This window comes from Diabrotica virgifera, chromosome 5, assembly GCF_917563875.1.
Source record: "Diabrotica virgifera virgifera chromosome 5, PGI_DIABVI_V3a".
NCBI classification, from domain to species: Eukaryota; Metazoa; Arthropoda; class Insecta; order Coleoptera; family Chrysomelidae; genus Diabrotica; species Diabrotica virgifera.
The window spans coordinates 239753901-239772636 of NC_065447.1; the positions used below are offsets into that span (position 1 = coordinate 239753901).

The 18736-nt window shown below is 32.8% G+C and overlaps 1 protein-coding gene across 3 annotated transcripts in view; it reads right to left on the reverse strand.

Annotated features, from left to right (window-relative positions):
- Nucleotides 1–18736, reverse strand: part of LOC114343319 (uncharacterized) — a 137528-nt gene that overhangs the window by 118306 nt on the left and 486 nt on the right. The window lies entirely within an intron of this gene.

The window sequence follows — 18736 nt, forward strand, 5'->3', positions numbered from 1 at the left end:
TGCGAATACATAAATTTGTTTTGTTTAGTTTGTTTTACCACAGTCATCGGGAACAAACCGATAAATTATTTTTTTTTTAACTATAATAATATTTAAGTGGTAAAAATTTCATTCGGACATCTGTGTCCACAGGTTTTAGATTTGATAGATTTTATAGTATTGATTTTGATAAATAAAAGACAATTCTGTATGTTTATTTTAATATTTTGCTTTATTTCTTTTCCCTATTTTATCCCGATTAGGATCAACTAAGAGATACTGAACCCACGAGAGAAGATAAGTATAACGTGAGATAATTTAGATTTTTTTTATAGTATAAAAAGGCACCCTGAGATTTTTTATTCATTTTTTATGTATGATTTGCGAAAATTAAATAATTAATCAGATAAATAATAACTAATATAAAATTAATAAGAAGCAGATCATAACAATATATATAAAGTAATATTTATTTCTTTTGAAAAAACTTGTTATTGTTGCGAAGAATAAAGGTTTTTATTGAAAATAAACAAATATATAAGACAATCGGATAGTACAGCTCGGTACGGTATAGGTTATTTGCTTGAGTTGCAAATTGAACGAAAATAAATAAAAAAAACCATACAGAAGTAAAAACTTCCTTTGTATAATGGTATAAAAAAGTTTTATTAAAAAACATTAAAAGTCATCCAAAAGGATTTACAAAACATTTTCAATCTTGATCAGATCATCCTCAGTGCCTAGAACGAAGTATTTCCACGTTAGAATGAATGCAAAAAGTTAAAATTGTGACTAGGTTAAAGAAAAATGTGGTAATACTTACGTTCTGCTTAGTACAAGAAACTAGCAACTTTTTGAAATAGGTTACATCGAGTATTATGGTTTACATAATAATTATATGGTATTTATAGCGACTCCAAGTCGATGTTACAAGATTAAATGTGCTAGGAGTGCTCAAAGGGCAACATGGTTCCCTGCTCGATAAGAACTTGTGGTTCTTGTCAGTTCAATGGACACAGACCAACAAAAGTGAAGGAGATGACAATCTAATTATCAGACCGAAGTGACATGACAAGACAGGTAGTCAATTTTTGGTAATGAATTTCAAATTATTATTGTTGTTTGAAATTTGGATTATACAGGGTGTCCCGAAAAGATTGGTCATAAATTATACCATAGATTCTGGGGTCAAAAATAGGTTGATTGAACCTCACTTACCTATATACAATAGTGCACACAAAAAAAAGTTACAGCCCTTTGAAGTTACAAAATGAAAATCGATTTTTTTTCATATTATATCGAAAACTCTTAGAGATTTTTAATTGAAAATGGACATGTAACATTTTTATGGCAGCAACATCTTAAAAAAAAATTAAAGTGAAATTTGTGCATCCCATAAAAATTTTATGGGGGTTTTCTTGCTTTTCTTTTGAATATATTTTTGCAAAAAAAATATTTTTAAGTTTGAAATGTGATATTTCAATAGTAAATTTAACCTGGAACAATTTTCGTGTAGACGTGTTTGTACCAAAAGTGCATAGAACTCACGCTAATTCGCCCTGTGCCTAGGGACTAATTCACCCCTTTCTCAAAAACGCACCTCTTTAAATGGTAGCACTCCACGGTTTTTTCATATTTAGAGGTTCATTGTTTATATTAAACAATAAAACCCCGTTAACGTTGTTGTTTATATTAAACAATAAAACCCCGTTAACGTTGTAGTTCCTTTTTAGAATACATAATCAATGGCCTATGAGTGTCATTTTTAATTTGAAATATCACATTCAAAGGAAACTTTTTGTTTCTTCTAAAGGACTTTCGGCCCTCGGTATTAATTAGTCTTTTATTCTGCGTTTAAATTTTTCAAAAATATTTAGTAGTTTTTTCAGGACTCGAAAAAAAAATGAATGCATTTAAAAAGCGTTTGCCGGAAATTTTGTGTGTGTGTGTGTGTGTGTGTGTGTGTGTGTGTGTGTGTGTGTGTGTGTGTGTGTGTGTGTGTGTGTGTGTGTGTGTGTGTGTGTGTGTGTGTGTGTGTGTGTGTGTGTGTGTGTGTGTGTGTGTGTGTGTGTGTGTGTGTGTGTGTGTGTGTGTGTGTGTGTGTGTGTGTGTGTGTGTGTGTGTGTGTGTGTGTGTGTGTGTGTGTGTGTGTGTGTGTGTGTGTGTGTGTGTGTGTGTGTGTGTGTGTGTGTGTGTGTGTGTGTGTGTGTGTGTGTGTGTGTGTGTGTGTGTGTGTGTGTGTGTGTGTGTGTGTGTGTGTGTGTGTGTGTGTGTGTGTGTGTGTGTGTGTGTGTGTGTGTGTGTGTGTGTGTGTGTGTGTGTGTGTGTGTGTGTGTGTGTGTGTGTGTGTGTGTGTGTGTGTGTGTGTGTGTGTGTGTGTGTGTGTGTGTGTGTGTGTGTGTGTGTGTGTGTGTGTGTGTGTGTGTGTGTGTGTGTGTGTGTGTGTGTGTGTGTGTGTGTGTGTGTGTGTGTGTGTGTGTGTGTGTGTGTGTGTGTGTGTGTGTGTGTGTGTGTGTGTGTGTGTGTGTGTGTGTGTGTGTGTGTGTGTGTGTGTGTGTGTGTGTGTGTGTGTGTGTGTGTGTGTGTGTGTGTGTGTGTGTGTGTGTGTGTGTGTGTGTGTGTGTGTGTGTGTGTGTGTGTGTGTGTGTGTGTGTGTGTGTGTGTGTGTGTGTGTGTGTGTGTGTGTGTGTGTGTGTGTGTGTGTGTGTGTGTGTGTGTGTGTGTGTGTGTGTGTGTGTGTGTGTGTGTGTGTGTGTGTGTGTGTGTGTGTGTGTGTGTGTGTGTGTGTGTGTGTGTGTGTGTGTGTGTGTGTGTGTGTGTGTGTGTGTGTGTGTGTGTGTGTGTGTGTGTGTGTGTGTGTGTGTGTGTGTTTGTATTACATTTATTATGGCATCATGTGTGTGCATTTTGCTACGTTATGGCATCTGCGAGCTTTGTGGCATCATACACGCGATGCCATAAAATTTGAAGTCGATTTTTAGCATCTACGGCATTATATTGTCACAGATAGCGTCATTTTAATATTTTGTAATATTTTGGTGTGTATGACGCCATAAGATGATATCGTTGTACATTCACACACATGTATTTGTTATGGCATCATTCTCGCTGCGTATATAGTGCTGCCCCCTACGATTAAAATAATATGTGCATGAAATAATTTACACTCCTTTGGAACATGATGCCATTAGGTACGAGCTATCAGAAGCGAGTGGTGTGTACCTAATTTGCGGAATTATATCGATTTATACTTTGTTAGTTTTTTGTTGTTGTTGTTGTGGCCGTTATAAAGATAATGTAGTGTGTGTGATGTTATCATGACAATGTACGTAAACTTCAAAAATATCACAGGTCAACCAGGGGCAACTGAAGCTCTAATATATTATATTCTCGAAGGTTTTTGGTGGTTGGTGCACTGAATGTGAATCTGGGGTCCAAATTGTTGTGTCACGTCAAGTTTTCGGGATATCCTAACCTTTATTGTATTATTTTTAATATCTCATTTTTGATAACTTTGAAATAAATGAGAAATATAAAATAAAAATACTGAAAGCCAAGGGTAAACTAATGAACTACACGCAACATAGAGTATTTAATTTTATAATGTGACCTAACAGTAAAAAATATAGAAGTACCTAAGTACAAAGAAACCTTAGGAAGATAGGAACAAATGAAAGACTAATGGAAAAAGGACAAAATTGGCTATGGTTTCATAGTTACTGAAGGCATTAAATGGAAATGGAACCAAAAAACAAGCAGAATAGGAAAAGTAACAAACAATGCAGAACCAGCTAGTTCATAAAACTAGCTGATGAAAACCGTGACCAGACATCTCGTAACGCGACAATTCGTAACCGGACAAGTGGTAACGGACAACTCGTAAAGGCGACAGTTCGTAACAGCGACACTTCATAACGGCGACAGTTCGTAACTATACAAGTTCGTAACGGACAATTCGTAAACGTCCAAATTGAATTATTCTGTTTATGTTTGTTAACGTGAAAACTAACTGTTATTACAGTTATAATTGAATGTTTATCAATTTAATGAATCAGTACCGGGATGAACATGTTTAATACATTTTATATTTCGTGTTTCAGAATAATATATTAAAAGTCCTTAATAACAAACAAATATTTAAATACATACAAACTTTTAACAATATTTTTAAAAGTTTATCCCTCTCATTGTTCCTTAAATTTACATATACCTAGACAAAGGACTAATGAAGTAATTAATGAAATCTTTAAGCCAGAAACCGTCTTTAGACATTCCCAACTTTTTAAGTAAACATTTTGTAAAGGAAAACAACTTTTCTTCTTCTTCACTTGCCTTGTCCGTTGCGGACGTTGGCTATCATCATAGCAATTTTAATTTTGTTTGCGGCGTTTCTGAATAACTCGATCGATGTTAGTCCAAACCATTGATGTAAGTTTTGAAGTCATGAGTGTCTTCTTCTTCCGGGTCCGCGTTTGCTTTCTATTTTACCCTGTATTATTAGTTGGAGTATATAATATTTATCATGTCTCACAATATGACCGAGGTATTCAAGTTTCTGTTTCTTAATTGTGAAAGAGATTTCTTTTTGTTTTCCCATTCGGTGCAGTACCTCTACGTTTGTGGTATGAGTCGTCCAGGATATTTTGAGGATACGTCGATACACCCACATTTCGAATGCCTCCAGCTTTCTCATTAATGTTTCCGTCAGTGTCCATGCCTCTGCGCCATACAGCAAGACTGGAAATAAATAGCACTTTTGCAGCCATATTTTTAGTAGGAGAGATATGTCGGATCGGGTGAATATATTATTAATGTTGTTAAATGTTGCTCTGGCATTTCAATTCTAGATCGTATTTCGGTTGTTTGATCCCATTTGGAGTTGACGACTGTTCCAAGGTATATATACGAGTCTACGTGTTTAATTAGTTGGTTTTTTATTTTTAATTGTCTGGCAGGTTTTTGAATTTGGCTGACCAGCATCCATTTTGTTTTATTTATGTTGAGGTTAAGTCCTCTTTCTTCACTCGTTCTTTGTACCATGTCCATTAAGATACTGTGAAAAACAACACTTGTCCAAAAATTAAAATTTTGGCAAATCAAGAAAAACTTCCCAGACATCTGTTGTTTTCTATAGAAACATCCAAATGTTCTATGTAGTTTACTCCGGACATCATAGATTTTTACAAAACTAAATGTGTCGGATGGATAAAGAAACTACTATTCTATGAGAAGAATACATAAAATCGAATTTTCTTAAAATGGACATGTATTGTTTTTCAAATAAACGCTTCAATTTTAAAAATGTTTATTCTGATACTGATTTATTAAATTGATTATTTTTTTCACCCGTCAAATTCTGACGTTTTTGCTTTTTCAGCCAATCACCACGCGTCTTTCTAGCCAATCATTGAGTGTAATACTGATAAAACAGCCTCTTCCTTGATAAAACAGTCTCTTCCCTGATAAAACTTAAGGTACCCTAAATTTCACATAATACGTACATACCTTAATTACGAACGACATTGGAAAATCTCATATTAGTTATAAAAATTGTGTTTTTAATAATTGTTCATTTTCGATTTAAACAGTTTTTTATGTATTAACAATATAATAAATAAATTGGTTCATTTTTAAATCATAAAATAATTTATCTATAACCTACTTAAGACATTGATCCTAGTTGTCTTAAAAATATTTCACAGATGCCCGTATTTACTAATAATACATATTGGTTCACAAAATAATCTTTTCAAATACCACTCGTCCTCTAAATTTTGCTTGATAAATTTTTTCGTTTTCATACTTAAACTTCTTTATTTAGGGTAAAATCACTCAAACAAACCCAAATGGATAAAATCGCTCGTCCTTCGGACTCGTGATTTTATCATTCGGTTTGTTTTCGTAATTTTACCAAATAAAGAAGTTTTCGTGAAAACAAAAAAATTTATCGATAAAATTTAGAGGACTCGTGGTATTACCTTTGATAAACATAATTTCATTTATAGTTGTTTAACAGTTAGTTTCAACGTTAACAAAAATAAGCAGAATAATTCAATTTGGACGTTACAAATTTGTATAGTTACGAACTGTCGCCGTTATGAAGTGTCGCCGATACGAACTGTCGCTATTACGAATTGTCCGTTACCATTTGTCCGGTTACGAACTGTCGCGTTACGAGATGTCATGGAACCGAAGAAAACACAAAGACGGAATGAGAAACAAAACAGGCACAGTACAGGGACATGAACATATCTAAAGATAATAACACAAACGGAAGGAAAAACAAAGTACAAGTTAAGCACAGAAAAAAACAAAACAATTCTGAAAATGGCATCATGGAAAGTAAGAGGTATAAATGGAAAGGCAATAGAACTGCGGGAAGAAACTAGAAATAAGAACATTGAAACAGTAGCTTTAACAGAGACAAAGAAGGAAGGAAGAGGATCAATAATATTAGAAAAAGGAATGTTACTTATATACAGTAAAGTGGTAGAAACGAAGAGAGCTCAGGCAAGAGTAGCGTGCATAATAAAGATGAATATTATCAACAAAGTAAAAAATTGGATATATTACAACGAACATTACTAAGAGTAGACGTAGATATGGATATAGAGGAAACCAATACAAAACTAATCATATGCTATGGACCAGATGAAGACGCAACAAAAAACGAAAGTAATGAGTTCTGGGATAAGTTCCCAGAAGTGATAAATATTTGTACCTACAGAGAAAATTATGATCACAGGAGACATGAACAGTAGAGTGGGAAAAGAAGCAGAAAAAGGGAACAATGTCATTGGACCTTATGGGGAGGAAAAAATAAACAAAACTGGAAATTACCACTCAAATTCTGTCTAGGTCTAGACAATAACCTGGTGATTATGAACACAAACTTCCGGCATAAAAGTATACACAAGATCACAAGAGAAGTCAAATCAAGAGAAGAACAATCAATTATGGACTATACTGTAGTGCAAAAAGCAGAAGAACTGGATAAGGGACGTAAGGGTGAAAAGGTGTTATGAAATTGGCAGTGACCACTATATACTGGAAACCACATTTAAAAGCAAAAGAAAAGAAATAAAAAGGAATGAGAGCATAAACAGAAAACACAAAGAAATAATAAAAAAATTATAAACTAAGGGAAGAATCAACGAATCAACGAAAATAATATACACAGACGAGCTAGAGAAAGAGATGGAAAATGAACACGAAACAACAGAAATAATAGAAGAAGAATGGGAAAGATTTAAAAATGCGATGATAAAATCAGCTAATGCAATATGTGGGACTACAAGAAACAATAGCAGAGAGAAACGAACATCTTGGTGGAATGATGAAGTAAAAAGATAAATAAAAGAAAAGAAGAAATTATAAAAACAATACGTACAAGACAAAATACAAAAAAATATGAAAATTATAAGAGACAAAGAACAAAAATGAAAGAGATAGTGAAGGAAGAGGAAAAGAAAAGTTGGGAAAAATTCGGAAAAAAAATGGAAGAAAACAGCACAGAAACTGTAAAGTTATTTTATAGAACACTGAAGAACCTAAAAAGCAACAAAGAAACAAAGGTGAGACAAATAATTAACAAGGAAGGAACAACAATAAACGATAAGAAAATAATGGAAATATGGAGGGAACACTTCGAGCTGATACTGAATGGAAAGCAAGGGAATACAATGGAAAAAGAAAGCCAGATCAATAGAGGGTCCATGAGAAACACGGAAAATCAAGAAACTTTAGAAAAAGAAGAACTGGAAGAAGCAATAAGAAAGATAAAGATTAGAGAAGTACCAGGAAGCGATGAAGTAGCACCAGAAATGATGAAATATATAGAAGTAAAAAAAATTAATTTTTATAATTTGTTTAATTTGTTTTCATAAAAAAATTACTATGCATATAGAACCTAATATGGAAAATAAAAGTAATACCCAGACAATGGACAAATGCAGTAATTACAGTAGAATCCCGATTATCCGTGCTCCTTGGGACCGGAGGTGGCACGAATAATTGAAAAGCACGGATAATTGAGAAGCACGGATAATCCGAACATGTGTTTCTTATGTATAATACATACAGTCGGAAAAATGAAAGAATACCCATGAACGATCACATCAAGCACTTATTTTGTATTTGCTGTCTTTTTCTATAAATAACAAACGTTTGTTATAGACAAGGACAGCAAATACAAGGAAAGTGATTGATGTGATCGTTCATGGGTACTCTTTGAGTGTGGCATCAAGAGTGTGGCAAGCAAAACCAATAGCGAAGAACAAAAGACGACGAAGCATTAAAGAATGGAATAGTCACATCTCGCAGTTACTAGAAAGTAAGAGAAAAACTTGGCAAGAAGCAACACAAATGGCCACCAATAGGAAAGAATGGAGGAAGTTCATTGAGAGTTAGACGAAACTCCCGACACCTCAGAAGATTAAGACACTGATTAAGATTGAATGAATGGCCCAACACCGAAAGGTATCAATGAGTCTACTGATTAAGTAAGTAAAGAAGTAAGTTTTTTCGCATCACCTGTTCAATTGTCAAACATTAAAGAGCAGGTGTACAAGAATCAAGAAAAGAGAAAATCATCGGCAATAGAAGAGATGCGAGTGATATGAATTAAAAAAAATAATAATAGATTAAACAAAATTGTAGAAATAAATATCTGCAAAAAAAGAAACACAAGTTAAAAAAAAAAAAAAAAAAAAGAAACGCAGTCAGTAAAAACTCTTAAAACACCTCAAAAACCCCATGGATGCCCGAACAAATAAAATCCGTAATGGCTTTCTTTAAATTTGATTTGAAGAAGGAAGTACTACCAGGAAAACAAAAATGTGAATAGTGCAAATCAAAATACACAGTATTAGAAATGAGAAAATTTACGGATATAAAGTTTTATTTGAAAAACTATTAGAGCCGCAATAAGCGACTAATAAATAATAATGACAATAAATTAATAACATAGATTTTATGCAAATTGTTTGCAAATAACTGACAAAGTTAAAAAAACAAGAATTTGTTCTGTAATTTATTAGTTTTTTATTATCCCAAAAATGTCGGGCATAATTCAAGTATTAAGTCATGGTGTGTCAAGTGTGGTATTTATGACATCTCAAGGTACATGTGGCATCTGATGCCACAAGTAATGTTATCATAGTTTTCCCTGTAGTTTTGTTTAGAAGGAGGGTATAACAAAATTAGAAATATATTACTGATCCACACCTAATTAGAATCAACCTAACGTACGTAGACTTGATGATGCCACTTTGCAGTCTGAAGCACAGATGCCACAACAAATGCGGCGCCGTGTATGTGTGTGTGTGTGTGTGTGTGTGTGTGTGTGTGTGTGTGTGTGTGTGTGTGTGTGTGTGTGTGTGTGTGTGTGTGTGTGTGTGTGTGTGTGTGTGTGTGTGTGTGTGTGTGTGTGTGTGTGTGTGTGTGTGTGTGTGTGTGTGTGTGTGTGTGTGTGTGTGTGTGTGTGTGTGTGTGTGTGTGTGTGTGTGTGTGTGTGTGTGTGTGTGTGTGTGTGTGTGTGTGTGTGTGTGTGTGTGTGTGTGTGTGTGTGTGTGTGTGTGTGTGTGTGTGTGTGTGTGTGTGTGTGTGTGTGTGTGTGTGTGTGTGTGTGTGTGTGTGTGTGTGTGTGTGTGTGTGTGTGTGTGTGTGTGTGTGTGTGTGTGTGTGTGTGTGTGTGTGTGTGTGTGTGTGTGTGTGTGTGTGTGTGTGTGTGTGTGTGTGTGTGTGTGTGTGTGTGTGTGTGTGTGTGTGTGTGTGTGTGTGTGTGTGTGTGTGTGTGTGTGTGTGTGTGTGTGTGTGTGTGTGTGTGTGTGTGTGTGTGTGTGTGTGTGTGTGTGTGTGTGTGTGTGTGTGTGTGTGTGTGTGTGTGTGTGTGTGTGTGTGTGTGTGTGTGTGTGTGTGTGTGTGTGTGTGTGTGTGTGTGTGTGTGTGTGTGTGTGTGTGTGTGTGTGTGTGTGTGTGTGTGTGTGTGTGTGTGTGTGTGTGTGTGTGTGTGTGTGTGTGTGTGTGTGTGTGTGTGTGTGTGTGTGTGTGTGTGTGTGTGTGTGTGTGTGTGTGTGTGTGTGTGTGTGTGTGTGTGTGTGTGTGTGTATGTGTGTGTGTGTGTGTGTGTGTGTGTGTGTGTGTGTGTGTGTGTGTGTGTGTGTGTGTGTGTGTGTGTGTGTGTGTGTGTGTGTGTGAGAGATCCTGGCATCAGACAAAATCTATTTGCCACAAAACATGTAAATTCTTAATTACATTAAATGATTTCATATTGTCTATTTCTAAACTATACCGCTATTTTTTAATTTCTGATAAAATTAATGATGGAATCTAGTACCGCTTTATCTGAGGAAGAAAGGAGAGCTGTAATATTTAGTGGCAAGGGACACTCGTAATTAATTAGTTCTTGATACAGAATTGAAGAAGATTGAGAGTTCAGAGAACATTCTAGAAATATATGATTTAGATCACCAATGGATATATTGTCACAACTACAGACAGGAGAGTTAAGTATTCCAATTTTATATAAGTGAGATGGAAAGCGAGCATGGTTCAATTTTAAATGAGTCAATACTGACATGTGTGCTCTATTATAATTAAAGGTGAAATGAGGAATATTTTTTGGAAGTGTAGGGTGAATTCTGAAATAATGGTTTGTAGATTTATTTGCAATTCTTTTGTAATCAGTTTCCCATTTCCTTCTGATATTAGGTTTGAGAGCATTATTCAAATCTTTTAAATTAAATACTTTGTCAATATGGTGGCAACTGTGACTACTTTTTGCGGCTATATCCGCAATTTCATTACCTTCGACTCCGCAATTTTTTTTCGTCCAAATAAACGAAACAGTTACATCATTTTGTTTAAGATCCATAATTAATTTATTAATGTTCAAAATTAAGGCATTTCGGAATTGGTTTATTGGGTGACCGCTAATAGCTTATAATGCTGATTTTGAGTCTGAAATTATTGCCACATTCGTGCATGTTTGAGTTGCACACCATTTTAGTGCCTTTTCAATAGCAAAGGACTCGGCGGTAAAAATGGAACAATAATTTAAGATTCTGTACTTTTCAATATGATTTGTTTGAAACAAAAAATGCCGAACCTGTATTTAGCTCCGTTTTTGACCCATCTGTATATATTTTAGTTAAGTTCGACCCGAGACCATTCACAATTTTATCACGATTTTATCATGGCTTGGTTTAAGATATTACAATCTGAATACCGAGGGAATATGGTGATAGGTTTGTCAATTATAGAATCGAAACTGTGTGCATACAATGGTATTTTATTAAGTTTAACAATATCATTTTGAAATAAGTTTGTATCAATAAATGCATCTGCCAAAGGAGGAGAGTTTTTCTTTTTCTAATAATGATTTGTCAAATTCTCAATTACAAGAAAGTTAATTTTTGCGATCAAATCACTGTTGTAACATCTATATTTTAATAGACTTTTATTTCCTAACAACTGTCTTCGAAAACTAAGAGGAAGTTCTTGAGACTCTGCCAGAATGGCATGATTTGGTGAAGATGCCATGGCTCCCAAACATATTTTCAGAGCTCTATATTGTATTCGATCAAGAGTAAGTCGGTTCGTATTGGAGGTAGAACCATAGAGAGTACACCCATACTCCAAAATCGAGCGAATATAAGACTTGTAGAACATTAAGGAAATTTGTTGATCCGCGCCCCAGCTCTGTTTGGAGAGGAAGCGCAGAAGATTAATTCCCTTTTCACATCTTTGTTTGACATACTTAATGTGACTGGTCCATAGAAGTTTACTATCTATAATTATACCTAAATATTTATATTCTTTTACGATAGGAATAGTGTATTTACCTATAGAGAAATTATCGACTAAAGTCTCTATATTTATAGTTTCCAAAATATGAGTTTCACACTTCGCCACTCACAGCGATTTTGACCCATTTTCCTTGTTATTTCGCAAACATTGTTCTGTAACTTTTTTCTACGCAGTTTTAGGTATATGCAATGGTCGGAATGGGACGTTTCATCGCCGCCGGTTCATCGCCGCCGTTTCGATGCCGCCGGTTCATCGCCAGTCCATTTCATCGCCGTCCGTTTCATCGCCAGCCGTTTCATCGCCAGTTAGTCAGTTGATTTTGTATTATAGGAGATGACACGACACGACGTTAAATTCAGTCCAAAACGTTAAATTCAGTTAAATTTACAAATAAAAAGATAAAAAATATTATTATATTAATTTACTGTTCTATTTTTAAAAGAAAAGAGAAAAGAAAAAAAAAAAAAAAAAAAAAAAAAAAGAAAAAATAAAAAAAAAAAAAAAAAAAAAAAAAAAAAAAAAAATATTAAGTATGGCAACGGGAATGGTCATATCTCGCATTTCCTAGAATTCCCAATTAATACTAAAAATAAATAATAAATGTAACTGTCGAAAATAGGTAGAAAATTCGGAAATATATCAGTTAACGATTAACTGACTGGCGATGAACCGGCCGGCGATGAATCGGCCGGCGATGAATAGGCCGGCGATGAACTGGCGGCATCGAAACGGCAGCGATGAACCGGCGGCGATGAAACGTCTTAGACCCTGCAATGGTACATTTAGTAGGAAGGAAAGTCAATTACCTTTAAAATGGCCTTTGTTTATTGTCAATGGTTTGTTTATTTTCAATAAAAAGCGCTTTATTCTTCTCAACAATAACAAGTTTTTTCAAAAGAAATAAATATTGGTTTGAAATACATGGTGATTCCATAAAGTTTGGTTGTGTATTGTCGAAGCGAAGATCGGTGGAATATGCGCATTTTATCAATGAAATTCGATATTTTTAACATATTCCAGAAGCCGCTATAGATAAAATGTTTTAACGACATATTAATCATTCATAATTACTCAACGGATATTACTACAGTTAAAATAATTAAGACGATAACCGGACAACATTGATTTAATGAGTAAAATTTAGTTTTTTTTTATTTTAATGACAAAAAAAGCAAGCCCATTAGCAGAACCCAATTAAAAATTATTTTGCACATCATATTTGAAATATTATTTGGTTGAAAAATCTCATTTTTGTTGGCAAAAAAAATATATTAATTTGTTTGGACTAAATTAACGTTGTGCTTATCTTAAAAAGGATATGTTAGTATCAACATTCGCACAGTGTTGCCAAACTGAATTTTGTTATTTTGGGTGTAAATTTTTTCCACGGATCTCCGAGGGTACTATACCCTACTTAGTATGCTATATAGGGGAGTGCAATTAGAACGAAAAGATACAATGTTTCGGAAAAAATCAAACAAGGTTATATTTTTCTAAAACTTTTTTTGTTAGTTTATAAATATGTTAAAGTAAAAAGTTCTACTCACAAATTTCGCCGCTAATTGTTTATTAATTGTTTAAACAATAACAACTGTTTTGTATAAATAATGTTAAGAATATGGGTGAATTCAACATTTTATTTTGATAAAAAATGTTTTTATTTTAGTTTTGATTATGCTGAACCCGAATCTGACATTACAATTTGCAAATTCAAAATGGCGGATTTTTCCTAAAAATCCTTAAAAAGTAGTTGTAAAATCGGAATTTTTTTTATAAAACGTGTTTGTTTACATATATGTGGATATTTTTGAGAGGTTGCTAAACCTGAATCAAATTTGGCAGATCCAAAATGGCGGATAACTTAAAAAATAGTTGTAAAATCATAATTTCTTTACAAAATCTATTTATTTCTACATATTATATTTATTTTTGAGAGCTTTGATAAACCTAACTTAAATGTTAACATTATAAACTATAAAATAGCGGATCCAAAATGTGGATTTTCTAAAAAGAACATAAAAAAGAACATTTTTCTAAAACATTTATTGTCTTTATTTTTAACAGGTTGTTGAATCTGAATAAAGGATTAAAAATTTAAATTTCAAAATGGCGGATATTTAAATGAAAAACAAGTAGAATCCAATCAAACAAATATGGAATTTCATTCTTAAAAAAAAAGATAAACAAATAATTTTCACAATTATATTACAAATTTTCGATTAGGATATAATTACATATTGGAACATAGTTTTTAATTCCAAACAACTTTTTTTTATAAAAATTTTCGATATTGTGAAATATAAAGGTACTTTACTCTTGAGTGAAATTCATATTTTTTGACATACCTCGTACAAAATTAACAAAATTTGATATTTGATGGTTGCATCTTATGTTATATACGATGCAGAGTATTTTATAAAGAATAACTTTTTTCGTAAAACTGATATTAAAAAAGTTATCAATACGTTCCAAGTTTCGCAGACATACTGTATAAGAGCTAAAAAAAATTTTTTTTATTGAACATTTATTATTGTTGAAGCTTATTAATAAATGTATTTTAGGTAAGTTTTACAGAAAAAAGTTTTGATCACTCTGTATTTACATTTTTTCAGCTGGTAATTTTCGGTTTTTGTATTACATTTTTGTTATCTTTCTAAGTTTTCTCAAAAAGAAATTGTTTATTTCATTTTTAAACTAAAATAATTCAGTGTTTTTTTAAAATTACATCCCAAGCTTTAAAAAAATAGCAAAAAAATTGTATTAGATTTATTCAAACTTGAGAGTAATACCGTCTTAAAATGGTGGGAATTCTGTAAAACTACGAAGTTTTCAAAAATTACATTTTTTGAGACATCGTATTATTTGAATTAAATTTTTGAGATTTTTTTTAAATGAAACATCGTTTAGTAAGTTGATTGAGAGGCAAGTTGTGCAAATTTGAGAGTTTTATAAGTAAAATTGTATTCGTTACACATTTTTAAATCATTTTAAACAAAATTCATGTAAGGCTCATTTTCCGCCCACACCGTACTTATGTCCATACATTTTATTTCTTTTTATTACAACCATAAGATAGCTTATTTCATCTTCTTTCATGTCCAATTTGTAAAATTTCTTTTGATCTATTAGTTAAAGAATTACATTTAAAAAACTCAACCGTGCACTTCTTCCAACGCTAATTTACAGTGCGCCAATGTGTGTAAGAAGGGTGACTTTAGCGTTATAAATAAAAAATTACAGAAGCTAGAGATTTAATTTTAGAAAAATCTTTACATAAGGTTTTTTTTGTAAAATTTTCTGAATTTTTCAATGGTCAAGTCAGTTTTTTTCTAAAAATTATATTTTCGAAGTTATTTAAAAAAACATCTAACTTCGCTGTTCATTTGTTTAATAAAAAATGAAGCACCCACTTCTCGAGTAGAACTTTTTGATATGTTGTTTATTAAACATTTCTTAATGAAATTACAAAAAGTTTTATCTTGTTTGATTTTTTCCGAAGTGAAAATCTAAATGCACTCCCCTAATAGCAGTTTGGCTGGTTTTGAAAAAAAAAAGAGCTTGAAGTGAGAGGAAGATCTTTGGATTTTTACAAAACATTTCCCTGTTTTTAAATAAATCTCGAAAACTATTAGAAAAACGCAAAATTTTGTGGAGTACAAAATTGTAAGTTTTGTTGTTCTATATGCAGTTTTCGATTTATTTGAAAAAAAAAGGATTTTTTGTAATAACACAAAAATCTTCCTCTTATTCCAAACTCATTTTTTTTTCAAAAATAAGCATTTTCAACCAGCCAAACTTCTAGAGCATACTATAAGTACAATAATGAAAGTGAATTGTAAAGGGATAACAACTATTTTTAATTAGGGTGGTAATGATGGGGCGATTTTCGCGTTTTTTGTCACTGAAAAAAAATACGAACCAACCTTATTTTTCTCATAATTTCCTTAGGATTAGTGCTAGAGATAAAAGATAAAGATTTTTTCAAGCACTACAAAAGAGGTTGTATGAGTTTTACATGAAAAATGCATTGGTTTCTTCATATTTCACGTTGAAACTTTGAAGATCAAAATTTTGGCATTTGATGAAGAAGAACCAACATTCAATAAGCTATTTCTCTGCTTGTATTGAGACTACAGACACCATAAACTTACCATTATTTTTACTTTTTTTTTCTACATTTTTTATAAGAATGATTTTTTTGACAAAATATATATTTTTTCAGTAATTTGTAAACAAAACGTTTGAAAAAGTGTTTTTTTTAATGACATTTTCATTTGCAAAGAAGCCTAAAAGTACCTATTGACTTTTAGAAAAAATGTATTTTAACAAAAGTTGCTTAAAATTGGTTAACATATTCATTCCCAGTGCTATTTTTAATAAAAAAATTTACCACCTCAAAAGGGATGGCATCTCCCAGGGTAAAAGCACCCTACAGCACAGGGTTGACTTTGAAGTAGAGAGTAAGTAGAACCTATAACCAAATTTTAGTGTCGATTGGTGCAGCCTCAGAAAATTTCTCTTCATTGACTGAACTATAAGAAACTTATGACATACCAATTTTTATTTCACACAATTTCTGATGGGTGACATACCAATTTTTATTTCACACAATTTCTGATGGGCCATGGGTTCTTTAGAACATATACCTATATTATACCTGTGACATTAAAAAGACAGATGATGACTGATGAGAAATGTGTGTGGTGGATGATGATGCAGAACATTGCGTTTTTGCATGCAGTCAATACAGTCAGGAAAGAAAAGAACTAGTCAGGAAAGAAAAGAGCTGGTAAAAAAATAGGAAGGATAATACCAGAAAACATAATAAAGAAAGCCATAGCCAGCAAAGAATACTTTAACCCAATGGTAAAGACATCACACAAGTTATAAAAATGAAAGAGGAATATAAGAGGCTGTTACAAAATGGGCAAACTAAAATAATAAAAGGAACCAAATAAATAGCACAGAATAGAGCGACATACAAGAAGTTACACAATAGGAGTACTCCTGAGCAGTGCTGTTTTTGTAACAATATAGGTTCCGGTAAGCAATGTTCTGGGGTGACTGGGGGGCATTTAGAAGGGGAGTCCGCTCCCGGGAAAACTTTTTAAATTTAGCCTCAAAAAGGGCATTTTAAAGCTATTTGGGGCAAAGAAAATTTCATGAATTTGTCTATAATTTGTCCTGAACACGATAAAAAATCTCCATCCCTACTTGGTTAAATCATTGATAAAATAAGAGTACAAAGATTATTTGTCTGAGACAGTTTAAAATTTTTTACTTTTATCAAACTTGTGGTTTCTTAAAGTTACCACCACAATATTTTTTTGTTTTTTGTCCCAAGAGGTACCTTGTACGGCATACCGTCACAAAAACAGCACTGGTACTGAGTATGCCATAGAAGATAGAGGTGTTAAGTGGATAAGGTCAATTTGTGTGTCCCTGAAGTCCCACAATACCCTAGAGCAGTGGTTCGTAGTTCCCAACCTTTTATGTCTGGCGACCCACCTTCTGATGCTTTTTCATATTCGCCACCTATCCCTCACCCATGATGATATGCAATTCTGTACTCTGTACGTCACTTAGCTACTGTAAGAGCCATGCAGTGACCCTTCCTGAAATCCACACACAACCCACCGGTTGGGAAACGCTGCCCTAGAGCAAAATAACAGATGATATAGGTATATTATATGGGTATAAGGAAGAATCCTATTGAATTTGGTGTCAACAGATCTTTTGTCCTACCCATATTGAAATGCCTCTTCTTTTTTGTGAAGAAAAATACCTTGGAACTTTGTACTTAGGCTCCTTCTGTTGTCCTATTTCATTTGTGATCAACAAGTTTCCGCCGTCTTCTATTTTTATGTTTGTTCATTTTCTTAAAAGAAAGGTCCTAGGGTCTGAAAACTTGGTACAAGATTCCTTCTGTTTTCTGGAAGAACCCTATGGTTTTTTTCGTGAAGCAAAGGTTGTAGACGGTTATGATTTGGTATATATTGGTATACTAAATTAAATACTTATTAACTATTACGTTTAATCCCACCTCTCAAGAAATATACAGTGTTAATCTAATTTTTTTATCCGTTGCCTAGCATACAATTTTTTACATACATTTTAATAGAGTTTTTCACCTATTAAGCTTTTAAGTATTATTAAATAATCCTTTATTATTATTTTTCTGTCCTGGGGCAGCTGCAGTGATAATTAATTATAGTCCATGTCCCATTATTTTGGAAAATCAGAAATTCATAGATTACTAATCAATTATAAGTCAATTAGGTATACTGTATACTTACATAACGTTAATTACAATAATATAATAGCTCATTTGGAACAGGATGTTTTTATGACAGAATTAAATTTTTATGCAATTTTAAGGTATTTAACATCCAAATAATAATGATTTTAAAAAAGGTATGACTTCTTTTTTATACATTTAAACAGTTTTTTCTAGTACATAATTTTTTAATAATATATGTACATAATTATGGCTATTACTGTGTATAAATATGAGTTCACTGTTTATATTTCCATATAAAATGTTCAACATATAAACCTAAAAACATAAAAAGAAACACTAGATAACTATTTCTATATTTTTGACAGTTATACCAAGATATTTTTATAACATTAACTGTTAATTTTATTTTAAAAATGAGTTTACAATAAATTAGCATTTTTAAATAGCATTATTAAGAACTCTTTACAAAACCGTGCCTAAAAGTTGGTATATAAATACTAGCGAAGTAATGTAAAGAATGTATTATCAAAATAAAAAAGAGAAATGAGAACAATAAATAGATTTATTTGCGACAAACTGAAAATATACATAGAAAAATAACAAAACAACAACAGTGTGACCTCAGCATTGACATCTATGATGCCCAGATGGCCTTTGCATTATAACCCAGCCCCTTATTCAATATAACTTTATCTTTGACAAGTGCAA